Source organism: Macaca mulatta, chromosome 9 (assembly GCF_049350105.2).
Source record: "Macaca mulatta isolate MMU2019108-1 chromosome 9, T2T-MMU8v2.0, whole genome shotgun sequence".
Classification (NCBI taxonomy): Eukaryota; Metazoa; Chordata; class Mammalia; order Primates; family Cercopithecidae; genus Macaca; species Macaca mulatta.
Window position 1 is genome coordinate 78,934,674 of NC_133414.1, and position 22,547 is coordinate 78,957,220.

The 22,547-nt window shown below is 51.5% G+C and overlaps 1 protein-coding gene across 2 annotated transcripts in view; it reads right to left on the reverse strand.

Moving 5' to 3' along the window:
* ADAMTS14 (ADAM metallopeptidase with thrombospondin type 1 motif 14) overlaps positions 1-22,547 on the reverse strand; it is a 91,003-nt gene that overhangs the window by 63,523 nt on the left and 4,933 nt on the right. The gene's annotated exons all lie outside the window — the stretch shown is intronic.

The window sequence follows — 22,547 nt, forward strand, 5'->3', positions numbered from 1 at the left end:
ATCACAGGGGCCAATGAAACATACAACTAGATGTGGGTTAACGTATGTGTGTCTGCATATGCACATGTATATATATATACACACACACACACACACACATACCATGTCATCCTACAAAGTACTAAGAGTACCTACCGCAGTGGATGGAAAATAATAGGCATGATTTACAAATAAATATTTGTTGAATTCCTTCACTTGTTCAACAAGTATCTATTGAGTGCTTACTACATAACAAGGACTGGGAGCGCAGCTGTGAACACAAAGCAGTGAATGAAGGAAGCGTTTCTATAAATTCACTGGACCTTCTCCATTTGAATTGGAACTCCAGTGACAACACAACCCAATTCCACCCACTTCCCACTTCCCACCTCCTCCTGTTCTGAGGCTGCATCTCAGGAGCCCCCTCCAAGTCCGACTGAACACCTACCACTAAGCCCCCAACAGCAGCCAACGTTTTCTGTGCCCCTTCTAGCTGTTTCTGTGGATCAGACAGAAAGCATCATTTTGGAGCCAAATCAAGACGGTTGCCTTCTGTGCTTCATCAACAGGCCCAATCAAGAGGCCAAGAAATGTTCCAGGGAAAAATGGCATTATTGGAACAAATTTGAGGCTTCCATGTAACCATTTTATCAAGTAACACTCAATTGTCTGCAAAAGTTCTGATGTGCTTGTTAAAATGTCCATGTCAAACCTTATACTGAGCACACATGTATCCATGCAGAGCAGTTTGACTTTGTACCTACTGTGTGCCTGCTATGGGCAGGGAGAAACGGAAAAATAAGGCCCAAGAACTGAGGGCAGCCAATGTCCTGCCCGGTGCTATGACAAAGTGTGGACACGTGTCCCAAAGGAGGTGACATCTGTGGGTCCTGAAGGATGACTATCCATCAGGCTCCTGGTTGCAAGGATTAGAAATTCAACTCAAACCCCCTGACCTGAAGGGGAAGGTACTAGCCCCAGGACACACTGAGGCAGGGGCTAAGACTGGAAGTGAGAGACCCAACACTCTTACCATCCCTCCCCTCAGTTTCCCCTACACCAGCTTCATCCTCCCTCCTCCAAGACAAGCTATACATCCCCTGTCCTTGCAGACACATCTCCACTCTGCCATCAGAGACAAGGAGATTCTCCCTTCACAGTCCCATCCAGGCTGAGTCACATGGTCACCCAGGGACTGTCAGCCCAGGTTTCCACAGCAGGCAGAAGGGAGAAATTGTTAGGGTGCAAAAGAAACCAACGCGAGAAGGAAAGAGCATACGAGGTAGAGGGGAAGGCCCCCGGGTGAGGGTGGAAATGCAGGAAGGACAGTGTGGGGAGGGGACCAGGGCATTCAGGCTCAGGGACAGAGGTTGAGCCCAAACCTGGACAAAAAGTAGTGGCCAAATCCAAAGGAGTCTGCCACTGTGCACCTGCAGAACCCCGACGGGAGGCCTGTCTTCCAGCTGGTGGCTCCAGGCCCGGGACACGCCTCCAAGGCCTACCACAGCTTTGTTGCCACGAGGGCCTGTGATGAACTCTCAGCCAAGCCCTGCATGATTTATCCCATCCCCCTTTCTACACCCGTGTCTGATACCCAGAGGGACCCCTGGGTCCCTTGTACCCCTGGAACAAGCAAGCAAGAGGCAGCATGAGTCAGAGGCCACTGCTCCATCCAGGTCACGGGCACACAAACCTGGCTGGCCCAGGGCAGTGGCCTGCGCCGTCTCAGTCCATCACACCTCTCAAGCTGCCTAGCAGAGGCAAACTCTCCAGAGCAAGAAGTGGAAGGCTCTACTCAGCGCCTCCCACACACCAGGCACCTGGTCAAGGCCCTCCCCAGTTCTGGGGCTTGGTTAAATGGCTCCACAAAGAGGATCCTTCAAGCCTGGCACTCCCTGCCTCACAGCCCAGAGACTCCACGGGGTCTCGAGGGCTCGGTGCCTCATATGAGGGATACGGTTCCCAGAATGAAACCACTGCCTTCCAGCCCGCCCCTTCCTCTGGCCCACAATCATGGGCTACAGACCTTTCAGGATCATCGTGCTCATCCCAGTCTGAAGCATTATACTTCGACAACATCCCCAGTTAGGAGACCTCTAGCTTTTACTTGGATGCCTCCAGTGACAGAGAGCTCCCTCCCTCAAGATGCAACAGATTCTGAATAGGGACACTCCTAACATTGTATTCAGCGTGAACACACTTCCCTACTTTCCAACGTTTATAAATCGTCTTCTTATCACTGTTATTAACAACAGTACCTGCCACTCATATTTTTATATATTGTCTTATTTTATCTTTATAGCCCTATAAGGTAGGCACTAATGTTAGACCCATTTCATGGATGAGGAAATAGAGGTTCAGAAGGGTTAAGTAACTGGCCCAGTCACCCAGCAAGTGAGTGTCAGCACTCTTAACCACAATGCTGTATTACCTGGGTTCATCCCCCAGGCCTGCTTCTGCCCTCAGGAGCCCCTTGGAGCAAGAAAACATTGCCTTCCTAGTACCACCTGCAAATCCCTGGGCCTCTGGTCTGACCTTGCAGAGCAAGGACACTCATTCTCCAACTCTCCACCTCTGGGCAAAACCCTCCCATGGAGGCCAGCACACCTCTCACCAAGGATATGAGAAGGAAGGGCAGGGCACAGCCCATAAAAGAAACAGTCCCTCCCACTCCCCAGGTGACCTCCCCCGCCTAAAAGGATTCTTACCCCTACACAGACCATCCTCATCACACCCTCACTGTTCTCAGCAGAATGGGAACCCCCAGGACTCTGGGTCTGGTCCAGCCTCCACACCCTTAGGCCTCTTCCCAGGAAAGGGTTAAAGGATCTGTCTTTCACCATCCCAGTAAACTGTTTAGGACAAAGAAGCCAGAACCAAGCCCTGTCCTGCGTAATCCGTAATCCGAGAAATAAGTTTCTAAATTTCTTTGCGACTGTGGATCCCCACAGCCCCCAAGGGGTCAGGGCGGAACCTCCCCAGAGATTGTCCTTGTCCCATTGCGTGCATCCCACCCAGGCCTTGACAGGCAGCTCTCATCCAGGTCTGGGCTCCTCCTGGGCCACAGAGACTCTCCTCCTAGACAGAGAAGACAGGAAAGCAGGCTTGGTCACCAGACCGGGAGGCAAGATGGGCCCAGTTCCTTTCCCTCAGACCTCAGTTTCCCTGTCTGCACAATGAGAGGTTTGGCCCAAGTTCCCTTGAATCTCTGCCCTGGCCAGGAAACCAGGCACCACACAGCGTAGACAGGCTGGCAGTGAGAACGTTCTGGCTTTCTGCCTCTTCACTAAAGTACTCCTGTCTCTCAATTTATAGAATGTTTATATTTCTGAAAAGTGGTGGCTAATTTTAAAGTGCTAAAATCAAATCAAATTTCTGTATAAAAAATCAAGAAAAAAAGGAGAAATAAATTCTGGTAGGATGGAAAATAAATGTCAGTCATATTGAATTTCTACCTATACCTTATTCTTTTACAAACGGTAAATAAATAGGAAACATGTACTAGAAAGTTTCTTCACACAGTAAAACTAAAACAAAGAATCGTTGATTACATCCAATTGAGCCACATACCCGTAGGCCCTTGTCCAATTTCCCCAAATGGAAATTCTCCAGTGCACAAATCTGACCACTCTCAGCTGGGCTAAACTCCCTTTAATGTGGCTGTTTCTGAGGTGCCTTCCCTGGGAGGTGTGTGGCTGAATGGTGGTGAGGGTGGAAGATGGGAAGGACTGTGGATTCTCCAACATGACATCGTTTTGGTTGCAAAGGTAACACATTTGGCCTACCTCTTCATCCAGAGGCCTCCAGGCCATGTTAACATGTTTTCCGGTATGGGTTCCCTCAGGGGAAGGCCCCAAGTTCAAGTGTAAGCCCAGGACACCCAAAGAAGACATGGTCACATGGCAACTAGGGAGGTGAGTGCTGGCTTAGAAATCACCTTGTGTCCTGCTGTGAACCACAACTGAACAAGTTCAGCGGGTCACCCACAGCCGTCTACTATCAGGATAAGGTCCCAAATATTATAGCAGGTAATTGAGGCCAAATTATTTTGAAATCAGTATGTATGTGTACATGCGTACATAAAAGTACATCTATTCTCAAACTGCATGTACGTGGATGTAAACTGGGAGGCAAGGGTACCCGGAGCCAACAAAGAGATTTCCAAGGGGAGCACAGAAGAGATCTCCAAGGACTGGGAGACGTGTGGGACATGGGCAGGGCTCTATCTGCGTCAGGTACAGAGTCAATGAGCAAGGACCTGGCCTGGGGTCCAGACAGTTGCAAGTGGCTTGGCTCTCAGGGGACAGCTGCAGGCCTTGGGAAAGGGGGATCCTGAGTCCCCTTGCTTGCTGCTGCTTGGACCAGCCTACCTTTGCCAAACGCCCAGAAGGTCCATTTCAAGATGGTAGCTCCAGTGAAGCCAGCTGAGGGGTGGGCCAGATTGCCTCTCCTTTCTCCTTCCCAGGCTGGCCTATCTGGGGCTTCCCCAGAGGAGAAAGTAGCAGAGCAGGCCACCTCTCAGCCAATCATCCCACCACCTCCCAAGGAGAGTGTATTCTTGGGCCTGAACTTGTTCTGGAACTTCTATCACAAGGGCTTTACTTCCACGGACACCCCTTGATGCTGTCTCAGGTTCTAGGCCTCCAGCAAATCCAGCTTGAAACTGTTGCACTGTAGGAAACAAAAGAAAACCCAGCAACTGGATGCTGGAGTGATACACACAAGGATGAGAAATGGCTTCCACCAGATTCTTCAACGGGTGGCCGCTTCACCTCAATAGGGCCACCTGCATCTGCATGCACTGTTCCCAGCCACTGCCAGCCACACTCCTTGGCTAGACCACATGGGCTGCTACAACCCAGAAACCTCGACAGCAGGCGGCTCCTTCCCTTCCCCCACTGCCCTGCTCACCTAACCCTAGCACTTGGCTCCAGTTATTATTAAACTTCATCGGGACCTCCAAGATATGATCCTTACTTCCTCACTTCCCTTCTCACCACCTTGGACATCTAGGTCTAGTTGCACAATAATTATCTTGCAAACACCCATACTCTCTCACCCTCTTTCCCTGCATTCTTCTCCACCCTGGTTCAGCCCGACCATCCACCTACTCCACGCGTGCACACAGGTGCCTACTGGTCTCACTTGAAATCAGCAGCTCACCTCACGTGAGCATGAAGCTGAGGTTCTGCTGCACTTCCCTGTTAAGACTAACAGCTTAACATTCTGTGTCCCAGCTCTCCCAAATGGCTCAGACCCCCAACACTGCCCCACCCCCAGTCTCATACTCCAAGGCTCCCATCACCCTGTTGTGCCAGTGCCAGTGTCCTCCCACAGCTGGGCCCCCTCTCCTCTTCTGTGGCTGGATGTGTCCCCCTTCCACTCTGTGCTCAGGATCACCTCTCTGTCACCTCCTCAAGGACTCAGCTCCTGCAGTTAGCACCCCCTTTCCAGTTCCATCACACTTTCCTTTCTACAAGACCATTACTATCCGCATCCAAGCACACTCGAGTGTCCCCCATCTTTGAAACTCCCTACCTCCCATCCCTGCCCAACCACTGCCCATGTCACTGCTTCCCTCCACAGCAGGAAGTGTTGTCTACACGCACCACCTCCATGCCCCCTGGCTTCTCCTTTACCCACCCCAAGTGGCCTTCTAGAGCCACCACTTCCTGGAAACTGCTCACCTGTGACTACCACATGGCCATGGCCAGCAATCACTTCTTTGTCCTGGTCTCACACATCTCCTGCAATCATCAGCTCTCCCTGGCACGTCCCCAGGTCCATGGCTTTGGGTACTGCATGGCTGCAAATGACTTCCAATTTACATCCCCAGCCCTGGCTCCTCCTGGAATTCCTTTATGATTATCCAACAGCCTCCTTGATAGAGACTGGATCTCCACTGGGCATCTCAAACTTTGGAGCAGAACTCTAAGTTTGACTTCCAGACCCACTCCTCCCCTTGTCTTCCCCATCTCAGTAAATGACACTGCCTTTTTCCCAGTTGCTCTACCCCAAAATCAAGGAGGAGGGACAGGCTCAGTGATCTAGGTCTTTTCAAGTCCCCCAACCCTGGCAGGTCCATCAGTCAGTTCAGCTGAAAGCAACGCCCTACATAACCTGCAGTGGCCAGAACCTCTAACGGGTCATCCGGGGCTGTTGTCTCTGATTCACGGCAGGTAGGAGAGGCAGCCCCACCCCTCACACCCCCACACCCTGGAACCACGGCTCCTGCAGGGACTCTTCAGAGTGACCCAGATCTCTTCCTCCCTCAACATGTCCTTAAGTGTTTATGAAGCACACACTGCTTGCTGAGCTTGATGGGGGTGAGGTTGGGGTGCAAAAAGACATGAGAGACCGGCCTCTCCTCGCCTGATAAGGGACTTGTATCTGGAATATGTAAAGAACTCTCACAACACAATCACTAAAAGACAACCCAGTTCTAAAGTAGGAAAAGGATCTGAACACACATTTCTCCAAGAAAGATCTACAAACAGCAGTAAGCACATGAAAAGATGTTCAATATCATCAGTCATCAGGGAAAGGCAAATCCAAACCACAAAGAAATAGGATGGCTTGAATCAGAAAGTCAGATAACCAGTGTTGGCAAGGACGTGGAGAAACTGGAACCCTCATACATTGGTGGGAATGTAAAATAGCACAGCCACTTTGAAAACAGTCTGGCAATACTCCTCCAGTGATTAAACGGCATTACCACATGATCCAGCTATTCCACTTCCAAAGTGTAAGCACCCAAGAGAAATAAAACACATGCCCATGCAAAAAAAAGTTGTTCGTAGCATTATTCCTAGTAGTCAAAAGATGGAAACAAGTCAAATGCCCGTCAATGGATAAATGGACACACTATATATATGTGTATATATAGCCATACAATGAAATGTTATTTTGCCGTAGAAAGGAATGAAGTACTGATATATGCTACAAGATGGATGAACCTTGAAAATATGCCAAGTAGAAAGAAGCCAGATGCAAAAGGTCACATATTACATGATTCTGTTTGTATGAAGTGTCTTCATACAAATAGAATAGGCAGATCCGCAGAGATAGAAAGTAGATTCGTCACTGCCAGCGGCTGGGGTCATGTCGGATTGGGGGTGAATAGCTAAAGGCCACATAGTCTCTTTGTTAGGTGATGAAAATGGTCTACAGTTGACTGCAGTGATGATTGCAGATATCTGTGAATATAATTTTTAAAACCACTGAATTGCATATTTTAAATGGGTGAATTGCATGGTATGTGAATTATATCTCAATAAAGCTATTAATTAAAAAGATAACATGCATGAACGGAGGCGAGAAACACGCACAGAGATAATACGCAGGCACAGAGAGGACACACAAAGGGGTGACTCACACAGACGACAAACGCTCCAGCAGACATTCATGCAGAGACGACACGCATGTGGCACTCAGACTGCCTGCTACCACGGAAGCGGGAGTCAGTGAGGCTGGGATGAAAGCCTGCCGACACTGAGATTTCATCTAATTCAAACCTGATGTGGAAGCCTCAAGCCACAGGAGCTCTGCTGGAGGCTGGGGCTGCCAAGTCCTCGGCCCAAGCCAAAGAAAGTCTGAAAGCTGATTCAGACTGAGCTGCAGCCTTGGAGACAGGCAGGAAGAAGGAGCTCTTGGAGGATGGGGCTGAAAGCTGCCAGGCTTGTCCACAACTGGCACGCTCTGCCACGTACATCTGCACGGCGCCCCATACCAGCAGCATCAGCGCTGCCACAACAAGCCAAAGGCTCAAAGAAACACCAGGAAGCAGCGAGCCTCCGCCAGCTGGAGATAGTTATCTGGGATGACCACATGGCCACAGTTCCCAAGGTCATGACCTCTGCAGGTCCCACACCCTGGGAGATGCTGGGTGAAAGGCTACTGAGGTCTTGCTGAGCCCAGTGCATTTGCAGCAAAAGTCTTTCTCAGGGGAGAAGCAATGTGGTGGGTAAATGCAGAGATCCTAGAGCCAGAGAGTTCCTGAGTTCAAATGCTGGCTCTGCCACTCTCAGATCATGTAATGCTGGGACACTTACTTAACATCCTTGTGCTTCAGGATTATAACCACAACCATCTTGTAGGGCTGTTCTGAGAAAGCAATACACCTAAGGCACCTAGGATGGTCCCAAGCATGCCACGAGGGCCATGTTAGTGTTTGCATCTGCGGCCATGATTCTCATGATCACCATTGTCACTTTGAAATATGCCTGGAAGCCCCGGTGGCTCAGGAAGGGAACCCACAGGATCAGTGCTGGGGGTGACATTCTGGAACCACAGGAGGGTTTGTATGTAGCTCCTGGCTCTGCTATGGCCTGGCTTTGACATGCTGATACAGTTTGGATGTTTATCCCCTCCAAATCTCATGTTGAAATGTGATTTCCAGTGTTAGAGGCGGGGCCTGGTGGGAGGTGATTGGACCATGGGGGCAGATCCCTCATGAATGGTTTAGCACCATCTCTTTGGTGGTGAGTTCTCGTTCAGTTCACACGAGATCTAGTTGCGTAAAGTGTGTGGCACCTCCTCCATCTATTTTGCTTTCGATGTCACCATGTGGCATGCCAGCTCCTCTTCCCTCCCACCATGACTGCAGACTTCCTGAGGCTCTCACCAGAAGCAGGTGCTAGAGCCATGCTTGTACAGCCTGCAGAATCATGAGCCAACTAAAATTCTTCTTTATAAATTGCCCAGCCCCAGATATTTCCTTATAGCAACATAAAAATGAACTACCACACATGGCCAGATCTCCTGCCTGTAAGTGGAAAGAAGTCCTCAAGAAAAAAAAAGAATACCAGTGGTGAACGTCCTAAGGGGAAAAGTCCTTACCCCCCAAAAAGGGACTGGTAGAGGATGATGTTAGAGGTGAAAAAGAAGACCTGCAGACAAAAGGTTGGGCAGAAACATACCCAGCTGTTAGGGAATTGCCTCTAGGCAATGAGATGGTAGGCAATTTCTTTCTCTTTAAACTTTCAGTTATTTTCTGACTTTTCTATGATGTCCTTATCTCAAAAGGCACACCTATTCTGCACCGAGTGTGTGCCTACCACATGAACACAGAATCAACTCCCATTCCCTAAACAAAGTTTAAAAAAAGGGAAACAAATATAATGTATCCCTCCTTTTCTGTCATTCAACTTTCCTCCAAAGTAGTGTAGAGGCTTCACTGGGGAGGGAAACACCTGGGGTTCCATCCCAGCAGGGTCCTTCCCAGCTGAGCGGCACCAGCCCTCTCTCAGCCTCAGATTCCACATCTGAAACCAAAGAGTGGACGGGAAGATGAAATAAGGCATGGGAAATGGCCCTCCTGGAGCCGGGTTCACAGCAAGTAATGGTCTTTTCCTTTCCTTCCCTCCTCCGCCCAACTTTTCTGGTCCTGAAAGACCTAACCCCAGCTACTGACCTGACACACAGTAGGCTTTCCAGGAGACAACAGCAGCCGTTCTTAACCCTAGACAGTCATTAAAATCACCTGGGGGAATTTACAAACCTACAGTGACCTCCCAGGCCAATGAAATCAACACTCGATGAGTGGGGCTCAGGAGTCAGTGCATTCTGGAAGCTGCTGGGTATTCAGACATGCATCCAGGGCTGAGAAACACTGATCCAAACCCTGGAGGCTTCCAAACAGTGGAATGGCATGAAAAGGGACATTTAAGTGGTCATGCGTGTTTCATAAAGAGAGCAAGAGCAGCACAGGTGTGTTCATCATAACACCGGAAATGGGCAAGTAAGAGAAGAAACGAGCATACAATAAGTACGCTCCCCGAGAGGGGGCCGGGGGAGTCCAGCGGGCTGGGTTACTGCACACCTCTTACTTCATGACCAAGGGCCATCTAGACCACAAGTGATCGGGAGGTAGAGGGAGCAGCTGTGACCTGCTGAGTGGCCAAGGACCAGTCAATGCTGTCACAGCCATCCAAGCTGGGGGTCCACAGTGCAGAGAGTGAGGACAATTATTAGTAGTCCCTCTGTGCTGATGTTGATGATGAAGGTGATGACTAGCTCTGTCCTCTGGCACCTTGGAGAACAGAGTTGCTCAGATCATCAAAACCTTGAAGTTCTGTTTTTTGTTTTTGTTTTTGTTTTTGTTTTAACAGGGTCTCATTCTGTCCCCAGACTGGAGTGTAGTGGCACGATCTCTGCTCACTGAAACCTCTGCCTCCCAGGTTCAAGCGACTCTCCCACCTCAGTTTCCCGAGTAGCTGGGACTACAGGCGCGCATCCACACCCAGCTAATTTTTTGTATTTTTAGCAGACGCGGGGTTTCACCATGTTGGCCATGACCAACTGAACCCCTGACCTCAAGGGATCCGCCCACCTTGGCCTCCCAAAGTGCTAGGATTACAGGCGTGAGCCACCGTGCCCGACCAAAAGCTTGAAGTTCTTAAAGGAGGAGTGGTCACTTTTTATTTCTACTCCTCTTCCCTTGCCAACCGGCAGATGTCCTGGCCCAGAGGCAGGACCTGTAGGTGCTCAGAGACTGCCTTCTGCTGCAAACCCCTCACTCTGGAGCCCATCCAGACTCAGAGCAGACCTTGCCAGGCCGGCAGCCGCCCTCAGATTCCATTCCCCAGTGCCCAGGAGCCACACGGCTCTGAGGCTTCCCTCTCTGTCACCACCATAGCCCACCAAGCTCGGCAAAGGAGCTCTGCCTGGCCACTGCTTGGCCCTGAGTGCTGGCAGCAGCCATGGCTCCGGGATGAGGAGACAGGAAGCAGCCCTCAAGTGCCAGCAGGCGGTGTGGCTGCCAGGCCCTGAGTGGAGGAACAGCACCCTGCGTGGAGGCCTTACAGTTTGAACCCTGCTGCTCAGACGCACACCAGCTGATGGTGAGCAGCACCAGGAAAGGTGCTACACCCTTGGCAGTAGGTGTAGCACCTACTGCTTTTCTCTTGGGAAAGCAGGCCCAAGAGAGGGCCCGACAGGTCACTGTCCCAGCGAGGCCTCCCCTCTGAATGAACCCTACAGCAGCCTGGCCCAGGGGGTCGCTGACTAGTTTTAAACCATGTCTGCCACGTGAGACCATGCACGTAAATGTTTATCACTGCATCTGATACTCAGCCTGGTCTGTAATGAGCCACTGATGAGGGGCTTGGCAGTGGCCGAGAGACAGGTTCCCTCCAGAATGTAGGTGAGCACAGGAGAATGCCAGGCTAGCTCTAGCCCCACGAGTGACTCCTAATGACACAATGATCCTCCAGGTATCACTGGCCAGTCTCCTCTGCAAAGGGTGGAAGGAGCAGATGAAGCACAATTGGCCAGAAGACCCCAGACAGGTGGTACAGTCCTATACTTAACCCTGCCCAGGGACCAGCACCACTAGCACAGGTTCCAGATTTGGCCCCACTCTGACAGTTCACCTGCCAGGCACTAGCAACACAAATGCCCACACTGCAGCCACCAGACCCCCTCCCTTCGCATGTTCACCTATGTCTCTGTAACTTGCTTCTCCTAAACCATTGCCTGCAATAGCACATATTCACTCATTCATTCATCAGATGGTGACTGAGAAGCCCCTGATCTAGGTGCTGGGGATACAGACAAAAATTCCTCTTTGCATGGAGCTAACGTTCTATAGCAGGGTGGAGACAGGCAATAAATAACTAGAAATATGTGACATACCAAGTGGAAGGAGCCATGGAGAAGAGAAAGGATTGGAGCTTGAAACTGTGAATACGGTTGCCAGGGAGGACGTCCGAAGGTGACATTCGAGTGAAAGCCTGAGGGGTCTGAGGGGCAGGCCCTGGCAGTCCCTGGGGAGGAATGTTCCCTTCAGGGAAGGCAGTGAGGAGGAGCAGTGGCAGCCCAGGGACTGGTTGGCTTCTCCCTGAGGAGTGCCGCAAACCACGGAGGACTCGGATTGTAACAGGAGTGCCCGGGCTGCTGTTGGCGAACAGACTGCAGGGGCAAGGGAGTGCAGGGAAGCGAATGCCACCATCTGGGAGAGACAGGAGGTAGCTCACACCACCCCAGTGGTGGTTATTCTTATTATGCTGTGTTTGTTTCCCTTTTAGAATTACCAGCAACAAAAATCCCCACACTGGAGCCACACAGGATCGGTTCTGTACCAGAGCCACGGTTCCCACGGGCCTCCGTGCCTTCGCCCCTGCTGTGCACCCCACTGGGAATGCCCCTTTCACTCAGCTCAAAGGCCACCCCATCACTGCTCCCTCCTCTGTGCTCCGTGGCAGCGGCTCTTGGCAGGTGCTCTGTCCCTGTCCCAGTATCTCTTTCCCTCTTCTAGACATGAGCTTCAGGGGGATGAACCGGTTGATGCTGTGCAGCTGACTCTGGAATGAAACCATGCTAAACAAGCATCCTTTGGGTCAGGCCTTAAAACAAACTCCCTTGGGCATACCACCCTTGTGAGAGGTCCACCTCCCCAAAATTGTGGCCGTGGATTAGGGGACGGCATATTTTACCTAGCATCTCCCTATGCAGGGACTATGAATTATGAAGTGACAACATCTCAAAGGCACGATGCACCCAGGCCAGCAGTAGGCCAGGCTGTGGAACACAGGCCTCTTCGGACTGGAGGAGCTAACTCTGAGTGTGGACCCCTGCCAGCCTTGAGGGGTGGATGTGAACCTCTGCCTGGGGGGTGAGTGTGGCTTGGAGGGGAAAGTGACAGGCTGTTTCTGGACAGACCAAAGGTGAAATATGTGGCTGGCTTAAAAGCAAAGGCTGACAAAGGCCTTCAGCCACCCGTTGGGAACAGAGTTTGCATTCAGACCAACCTGGTCGTAACAAACGATCTCACCTCCAGACATTTCTCTAAAAGGGGGCCTGTTCTACTGCCCCATCAGCCGTGTTACTGAAAGCAGAAGAAAATTAGACTGCAGGGTTTTTAAATGTTCCATGACGAGTAATGTGTACATAACAGCAGCCCTCTCCCCCTCCAATATGTTGAAAATGGATAAAACAGCAGCACTGGTGGCTTGAGTCTGAGAAACACCAGAAGGTTCCATTCGAGCATCAAATCCCACTAACTGGGCCATTGACATCTGTTTTTCTTAGTTGGCCTCCCAGTTTCAGGGAAGACAATGACATGAGAAGTTGAGCAGCCCTCCCCGTCACAGTGGGAGCCTCATAAACACCTCTACGCAGTGCCCCCGGCCCCTTCACCCCCCACCACCATTAGACCAATCACTTTTAGCATTCATCATGCTGAAGCTGTTGCCACAGCTATCGTATCAGGGAACAGCACACAGTTTACGACCTTGAGGCTCTGTTCACATACACTTGGTCTTTCCACTGACAGGAGAGGCTGCCTGGAACTGCGGGAGGAACATTGCCTGGGAGGAAGGAACCTTGGTCCTTGTGCGCCCTGACACCTGACACTCACCTGCTACTCCATGACCCTGGATCTCCTCCCCAACTTGAGCCTCAGCTTTCTCTGCTGGAAAATGAAGAGGGAGCTAGAAGCCCCCAAAGCCTCTTCCAGCCACAGCTGTCTCCAACTCAGGCCAAAGTCAGGGTGAATGGTGGAAATTACGCTGAGCTGGGATCCATGTAGGTTTTCATAACACAAGGGTATCTGCAAGCGCCTGAGCTTATGTTGACAGGGACCTCCTTAGTGTTGCTAAGGATGAAGCAGCAGGTAAATATTATCACTGTTGTTGTTTTTAGGGCTTTGAAAGCAGGGCAAGACCCACATGCTGAAAATGGAATGCTGGGCCTGGTGGATGGTTTGGGAACTTTCCATTGCAGTGCCTGGGAATGTGGAATCTCCTGGACCCTCACTGAGAGCCCACCCTGGGCCTGTACCACCCTGGGGCTGTACCACCCTGGGCCTGTACCACCCTGGGCCTGTACCACCCTGGGGCTGGGAGGCAGATGCAGAGGCAAGCACAGCCATCACTCTCACCAGCCTGCTGAACAGCCCCCAGCCGCCTTCCCCCCAGCCAGTGCCTGAAGACACAGAGGAAGAAAAATAAAACCAGCCCTTGCTGGAATGGGAGGCCAGCTCTGCTCTGGAGGAGCCGCAGTGAGGTGATGTCTGGCTTTTATTCCATATCATAAATAAGTTATTAATCCAAGGCAGACAGTGAGGCATGGTCATGAGGAGACAAGGGAGGTAAAACTGCAAGATCAGACTGGCTGGAGGACTGGAAAACCACCCAGGACCCAGGACCCAGGCCCTGGGCCTCCACTCACACAGACAGCAGCCCAGACAGGAGGGGGCCTCTGGAAAGCAGGGGGAAGAGCCCTGGCATGGGCGCCCAGAGAGCTAGAGACACACCTGCTGTGGATCCTGCCTCAGTTTCCTTATTTACCCTAAGACATCAGCAATAAGAAGAAGAAATGCTAACTTTTATTGTTCCAGGCACTGTGGCAGCACTTTAAGTGCATAATTTCTAACCCGCAAAACTATGAGGTAGGGACACCCACTTTACAGATACATAAACCGAGGCTTAGAGATGTCAAATCACTTGCCTAGGAGCAATGTGGAAGAATGTTTGCAAAGATGGCTGCATTCAGTCCTCTTGTTTCTGTACACAGTCTTTTTACAATGAGACTTTACCACTCCTTCCCTCAAATGGAAGAGTCCATTTCCCCACTCTTGGAAAATTTTGTCCAGCTTTATGGCTTGCACTGACCAGCAGAATGTGCAGAAGTGACCTTATGCCACGATATGGTTTGGATCTGTGTCCCCACCAAATCTCATTTCAAATTGTAATCCCTAATGTTGGAGGTGGGGCCTGCTAGGGGGTGACTGAATCACAGAGTCAGTTTCCCATGAATGGTTTAGCACCATCTTCTTGGCTGTTACTGTGACAGTGAGTGAGATCTGGTTGTTTAAAAGTGTGTAGCATCCCCCTCCTTTCTGTCTTCCTCCCGCCATGTGAGATACTTCGCTCCCCTTTGCCTTCTGCTGTGATTAGAAGCTTCCTGAGGCCTCCTCAGAAGCGGAAGCCGCTATGCTTCCTGTACAACCTGCAGAACTGTGAGCTGATTAAACCTTTTTTCTTTCTAAATTACCCAGCCCCAGTTATTTCTTTTTTTTCTTTTTTTTTTTTGAGACGGAGTCTCGCTTTGTCGCCCAGGCTGGAGTGCAGTGGTGAGATCCCAGCTCACTGCAAGCTCCGCCTCCCGGGTTCACACCGTTCTCCTGCCTCAGCCTCCCGAGCAGCTGGGACTACAGGTGCCCGCCACTATGCCTGGCTAAGTTTTTGTATTTTTAGTAGAGACGGGGTTTCACTGTGTTAGCCAGGATGGTCTCGATCTCCTGACCTCATGATCCACCTGCCTCAGCCTCCCAAAGTGCTGGGATTACAGGCGTGAGCCACCGCACCCGGCCCCAGTTATTTCTTTATAGCAGCGCAAGAATGAACTAATACATGCAACTCCCAAGGCTAGGCCTCAAGGGGTTTTCCAGCTTCCACCTTCCCCCTCTTGGAATGCTACCCTGAGACTGCCTACTGGAGGATGACTGACCACAGAGAGAACTGAGGCCGCCCGGCCAACAGCCAGCACTATGTTGGTCATGTAAAAGAAGCCAGCTTGGGCCTTCCAGCCCAGCTCACCCTTCAGCGGAGCACAGCCAAGTGAACAGGGCTGGGAGCAGGCAGTGGAGGAACCTCCCAGCCCACCCACAGAGTTATGAGGAAGGACACAATGTTATTTTCAGTTCCAAGTTTTAGACTGGTTTGTTACACAAGAATGAGAACTGATGGTTACTCAGTTTCCCCACCCTGCCTATTTCCCCAGGAGAGCCTGTGCTGCCCGCCTCCTGAGATTTGGCTGGGATCAAGACACTCCCATGCATACTACAGTCCTTCTGTGTCCTCCAGGCCCTCACATTGCCACCATCAGGAAGCAGTGACTTCCTCTCTCCACACTGAAGACCCACAGTCACCCTGGCAGGCGGGTCAGGAAAAGCCCCCTTTCTCTCCAAAGAGTCCCTTTCTTGTTTTGTGTGCTGCAAACACAAATTGCCAAGAGGTACCCAGTATTTCCCAGTAAACTGGGTTATCTAAGTGGCAAACATGAGAAACCAGCTCGCACTCTCAGAGAGGGTGTGCACCCTGAAGACAGAGACTTGCTCACGAAGGCAGTGCTGAGGGCGGGGAGGTAAATGGGTTTCCCCTGCACGCCCGGTAGGCCCACAGAGAGTGACTGCGTGAGCACGTGCAGGGGGATCTGAGGCCCGCGGAGAGTGACTGCATGAGCACATGCAGGGGGATCTGAGGCCCGCGGAGAGTGACCATGGAGAGTGACTGCGTGAGCACGTGCAGGGGGATCTGAGGCCCGAGGAAAGTGACTGCATGAGCACGTGCAGACGGATCTGAGGCCCGCGGAGAGTGACTGCAGAGAGTGACTGCGTGAGCACGTGCAGGGGGATCTGAGGCCCGCGGAGAGTGACTGCATGAGCACATGCAGGGGGATCTGAGGCCCGCGGAGAGTGACCATGGAGAGTGACTGCGGAGAGTGACTGCGTGAGCACGTGCAGGGGGGTCTGAGGCCCGGGGACAGCGTGCCACAGCAGGCCTGCAGGGCCTGCCAGGGCACAGGAGGGCAAATGGCAGTGTGCGTGCCTCAGCGGTCACCACCTCTGGCCTAGGAGCAGATGGCCAGACAGCCACGGAGAGGATGACAGATGCTGTCCCCTCATCTAACTGGGGTTAAAAACACAAAAACAGGAGTTTATGCCTCCTCACCCAGACGGTTGTCCAGCAGACCCGGTGCTGGGTCACGAGGACACACAGGTGACCACACCCTGCCCTGCGCCTCTGGGAACTACAAGTGGAAATGTTCAGGGCCAGCAGCAAACTGAGGGAGAAGCAAGGTGCACCCTGAGAAAACTAACAGGCTTGAGGCCAGGACCAGCCCCCCACTTCAGTGTGTGCCCCACTGAAAACTCAGAGACACCTCTGGGAGTGGAAGCCAGAAAATGGGATGCTCTTTTTTTTTTTTTTTTTTTTTTTTTTGGAGATGGAGTCTCGCTCTGTCGCCCAGGCTGGAGTGCAGTGGCCTGATCTTGGCTCATTGCAAGCTCTGCCTCCTGGGTTCACACCATTCTCCTGCCTCAGCCTCCCGAGAGCTGGGACTACAGGCACCTGCCACCATGCCCGGCTAATGTTTTTGTATTTTTAGTAGAGACGGGGTTTCACCGTGTTCGGCACGATGGTAAATGGGGTGCTCTTGACTTCTTCTTTCCTGCTGCCATCCCCTCAGACCTGGTAGACTCAACCAACCAGTAATCCACACCATGTAATAGCAATAGCTGAGTGTACGGAGGACTGCACTATGCCCTTTACACACATGACAACTCTATGAAGTGATTACTATTATGATCCCCACTTTACAGATGAGAAAACCGAACCACACAGAGGCGAGCTAACTGCCCAGGGTCACGGCATGTAACAGGCAGAGCTGAGATTTCAGTCCAGGCGGTCTGGTTCCAGGGTCACTCACCCCAGCACATGCTGCTGAGCTCACAAGCAACCCAAGGCCTCCAGCTAACTGCCTTGCTGGGTTTGGTTCATACAATGGCTTAAGAATTAGAACACTTATTAAAAAGTAAAGTAAACCTAAAAATTCATATTTCCCATTTCTCCTAAAATACTCAAAGCTCTTACAATATCAGAGTGGCACAGGAGTGGGCAGCTCCTCTCCCGTCTGCCATAATCCCACCATCCCTATGACTACCCGGTCCTCTTCTCTTTCTTCTGTTACCTACTTACTCCTGGTGCATCTGAAATTTCCACCTCCTGCCCCTCCAACCCAGGGGCCCAGCCTTATGCTCAATGCTCCAGGAAATGCACACATTTAACACAGTCTCTGATTTCTAGGAACTGGTAGTTGAAATGGGCGATACATCAAGTGAGGGGACAGGGAAGGTGTGAACAGCACAGCAAAGGCAGGGGGCTGAAAAGTGAGGCGAGAGCAGGCCAGCCTAGGCAGGGCAGGGGTGGGGACAATAGTCTGTAAGCTGGAGCCCATAAGGCTAGAGAGGCAGGTCAGCAAGGCAGCAAGGCCTGCACCAATGTGGGGTCAGACACAACGCTCTGGTGCCCCCTGCCCCTCCCAGGGTCTTTAGGCACACACGTGTGAGGGCAGGAGGCCTGCAGGTCAAGATGTAAGGGGACAAGCCTGCTGGGTGTCTGGGAGGGGGTCGGTCACAGTGAGACTCCAAGCCTCCACACTCCACACCTCCAAAACAAGCTGGAATGTGGAGCTGACTGTGGCTTCCCAAGGCGCCCCCAGGACACCTACTCACTCATCCAGCCAGTCAAGAGCAGCCCCCGGGGCAAGGACAGCTGTTTGGCACAGGAGACCAAAAAGCCACAGACAAGTCTGCTGTGCACCAGCATCGAGCTGGAAGGATGAGTGGCTTTCTCAAACACTGATGTGACTCCTGTTTACAAACCTCCATGGCTCCCCATGATAGCAGGAAAAAGGCCAAGCTCCGTGGTGAGGTTGACATTTTCCAATTACATTTTCACCACTCCCCATCTCCTATGGAGGTCTGAAATGACCTGCCATTTCCTGAATCCTGCAGAGACACAGGATTTCCTTCCCTACAGAGTGACTACAATTTTCACTCCATGGCTTTGAAAACTCCTACTGATCCTTTAAAACCCAACCCAAATGTCCCCTACCCTGGAAGCCTTTCCTGAGCACCCCTCCTTCTCAGTACTCACCTCCAAGCCACCCCTGGTATGCACTATGCTTCCCTGTATTCCCACAAATCACCGAAGCTTAGTATGGTCTGTGTTGCTTTTTACTGTCTACTGCGCAGTTCAGCCTCCCCTTTAAACCGTGGGCTCCTGGAGTACAGGGGCAGGGGGCTGAGTTTCATCCCCGCATCCCCAGGACCTGGCCAAGGGGATAACACCAGTGATCTATATATCATTGCATTAAAGGGACTCTGATGGTATTTGTAATATTTATCATTATTAATAGTTACTGTTACAAAGTAATCATGATTGGCCAGGTGCAGTGGCTCATGCCTGTAATCCCAGCACTTTGGGAGGCTGAGGCAGGTGGATCAGCCGAGGCTGAGGTCAGGATTTTGAGACCAGTGGGGCCAACATGGTGAAACTCTGACTGTACTAAAAATAAAAAAATTAGCTGGGCACGGTGGTGCATGCCTGTAGTCCCAACTGCTCAGGAGGCTGAGACAGGAGAATCACTTGAACCCAGGAGGCGGAGGTTGCAGACTTTTATCCATTTTTTAAGGCCCTGCCATAAACCACGTCCTGCACTTTGCGTTATCTCATTTAGTCCTCTGAACAACCCCATAGACAGCTGTTCCTCTGCCCTTCCTACAGATGAGGAATTTAAGCACAGCGAGATGAAGACGCTCGCTCAAGTTCTCACAGCTGTCTGAGCTGTAGTGAGCACATCCTGCTCTTTCCCCCAACCTAGACTATTTCCTTGGAATTACGAACACCACCTTTCATGGGGCCCTTCCATAGGCCAGGTGCTTTTAGTAACAGGTTTATTTATTTTATTTTATTTTATTTATTTATTTATTTATTTTTTGAGACAGAGTTTCATTCTTGTTGCCCAGGCTGGAGTGCAATGGCGCAATCTTGGCTCACTGCAACCTCCGCCTCAAGCAATTCTCCCGCCTCAGCCTCCTGAGTAGCTGGGGTTACCGACATCCCCACCACACCCGGCTAATTTTGTATTTTTAGTGGAGGCGGGGTTTCTCCATGTTGGCCAGGCTGGTCTCGAACTCCCAACCTCAGGTGATCCACCCGCCTCAGCCTCCCAAAGTGCTGGGATTACAGTCATGAGCCACCGTACCCAGCCAGTAATAGGTTTGTTGAGATATAACATACCATATAATTCACCCACTTAAAGTGCATATTGTAATTGTTTTTAGTATATTCACAGAATTGTGTAACCACTGCCATCATTTTGGAATATTTTCAGCCTCCCATAAAGAGGCCCCTTACCCTGAAGTTCTCAACTCCCCCAGCCCCACCCTACATTACACTGTAGTCCCATTTTAAAGACAAAAGGGAGGTGCTCAAAGAGCTTCTGTGACGTGTTCAGTGGTGAGCAGCTGGGCTGGGATGCAGCCTCCCCCATCCCTCCCAAAGCCGTCTGCCAGGGTCTACTCCGTATAACCCATCAAAAATGCAAGATCTGCAGAGAGTGGAAAACAGAACCAGATGGTGACAAATCTTACACGTGTGGCTGCTTCCGCGCCAGGCCCTGACTCACAGAGGCACTGAAGGCAAAGGGGGAAACACGGTGCAGCCAAGCCCCCATCACCCCGTCACAGGGCATCAGGCCCCAGGACCTAGGGAGGCAGAGAGGGCCGTAGGAGAAGCAACCCTTCAGGAGGCTGGTGGCCTGGATTCTAGACGGGCAGAGTGAGCATGCAGCTCTGCTTAGAAGCAAGGACCCCACTCTGCCGACCCCATCCTTGTACGCCACAACTTCTCCAGGATCCACAAAGAACTGGTCCCCACCCCATGTTCCTCCCAGGTGCAGAGTGTTAGTGGCTCTGAAGAGTGGCCCATCAGGTCACTGCTGATACCTGGACACATTCCCAGTCTGGGACTCTCAAGTCTAACAACATCCCAAGCTCGCTGCTCCCAACCCCAGAGGAAGCACTTTGCAGGCAGGACCAGGCCCCGCCCCCACATCCCTTATTTCCTGCCCCTGAATATCCTCAGGACTGGCTGGGTCATTCTTTCTGCCGGTCAGGAGCCTGGCACTATCTTTCATGTTTACAATGTCTGAACAGTCTTGAGCAATTGCTACCTCCTCCGGGGAGCCTTCCTAGGTGCCCTAACCAAACTAAACGGGTCCTTCTCCTGCTGCCTCTCACCGGATTCTCAAGTTTGCTTTTATATCTGGGTCCCCATTAGCCTACGAGCTCCTCCAGGGCAAGGGCCCTGCTTTTTCATTCCTAAATCTTTCTCTTTCCCCTCCCACAGCTAGGACACACAGAAGGCCCTCCAGAACAGTGGGTGGGAAGTAAGATGAAGTATCCCATACCCCACTGTTAGGCATGAATTAACCGCAGTGCAGGAGGGAGCCGCCAACTACAGGTTTACAGGGGCCTGAGTCCTGGTTCCAAACTCCAGCAAGGTCAGCCCCATGCCACAAAGCACCAATGCCAGAGCTGGAATGGGTCTGAGCTTACTCATTCCAGCTTCCTTAATGCACCAACGTGGCAACTGAGGCCCAGAGAAGGGGCCAGCTTGCTCAGAAACACATAGCCACATCTCTCAACTCCCAGCCCAGCCTCTTCAAGAGAGCAAGCTGCCGCATCCCTGCCCCACACCCCCTCTTCCATCCTACCCTTCCTTCAAGGTGAGACCAAGCCCCCCTGCCCAGTGTGTCTTCTAGTGTCCACTCCCCAGCCCCACCTGACATGGTGCTCCTTCCTCTGTCCAACCATCGCTAGCCTGCTCAAGCTCTTCCCCCTGCCCAGGGGGCCCTCCCCACCCTCTGGCCCCAGCAAACTTCTACTCATCCTTCAAAGCCCAGTTCAAATGTCACCTTCTCTGACATTAAAGAAAACAATCACTCTCATTTACTGAGCACCCATCCCCACTGTGTTCTAGAAAACCAGGTGAATGTTGAAACTACTGGTAGGTTTCCCCCTGCATGGCACCCAAGTTCCTCGAGGACAGGGACCTGACTCTTTGCAAAGCAGGAGTAATAACAATATCTGCAAACACACTTCACAAGATTGAAGGAAGCGAGTTTTGTAAACTATAAAGTCCTGTGCTAATGGAAGCTATCTGTTCTTCGTATCTCCGCCTATGACTCAGTTTCCTCATCTACAGATGGATGGAGTTAATAAAAGCCCATACACACATGCATGCTGTGTCTAGGCCAAAGGAAGGACTGGTTACTGTTGCTGTCATTATCTGTGTCACTTTCTTTTTTTATGATCTCCCTGTGGACCTTGTCCATGGTCAGCACTCAGTACATATTTTTTGAAATGAATGACTTTGGCATTTGAGATGTTAGAGAACATGGGATTAAAATCCAGAGACCATGTAAAGATGCAGAATTCAATCTTATCATCAGAAATGCTACACCATGGCCTTTGAGTCCAAAGGTGAGCTCAGCTGGGTCACTGGGACACAGCCCCTTGCTGTCATGGGACACAGAGCAGTTTCTTGGAGTGGGCGGAAAGTCAAGGAATCCCAGCCTGGGGTGACCTCTGTGCTGGCAGCCCCAGTGGAAGGCAGTCAGGGAGTACCACTCCCAGGGCCTGGAGGGGGAGGCGTCCAGATACTGGACTGGAGGACTGGCCTCTGGAAACAGCCAGGGTACATGTTGTGGTCCAGCCTGAAGCTCAGCCCAGTAAAGTCCATTTCTGCCCCTCACCAAGGGGCGGGGGACCCAGGAAAGTCAATTCCTGGAGCCTCAGTTCTGTACCAGCTACAGAGCAAGCCTCCCGAAGCCTGTACCTGGACAGCCTCTGAGACCCGATCCCGCTTCAGCAAATGCCACACAGAATCGATTCCCATCTTCCAGGGAACATCAAGCATAGCCCCTCTTTGGACAAATGAGAAGAGTAAAGCTCAGAAATGGGGGGTGACTTGCCCAAGGTCACACTGCTAAGAAGAACA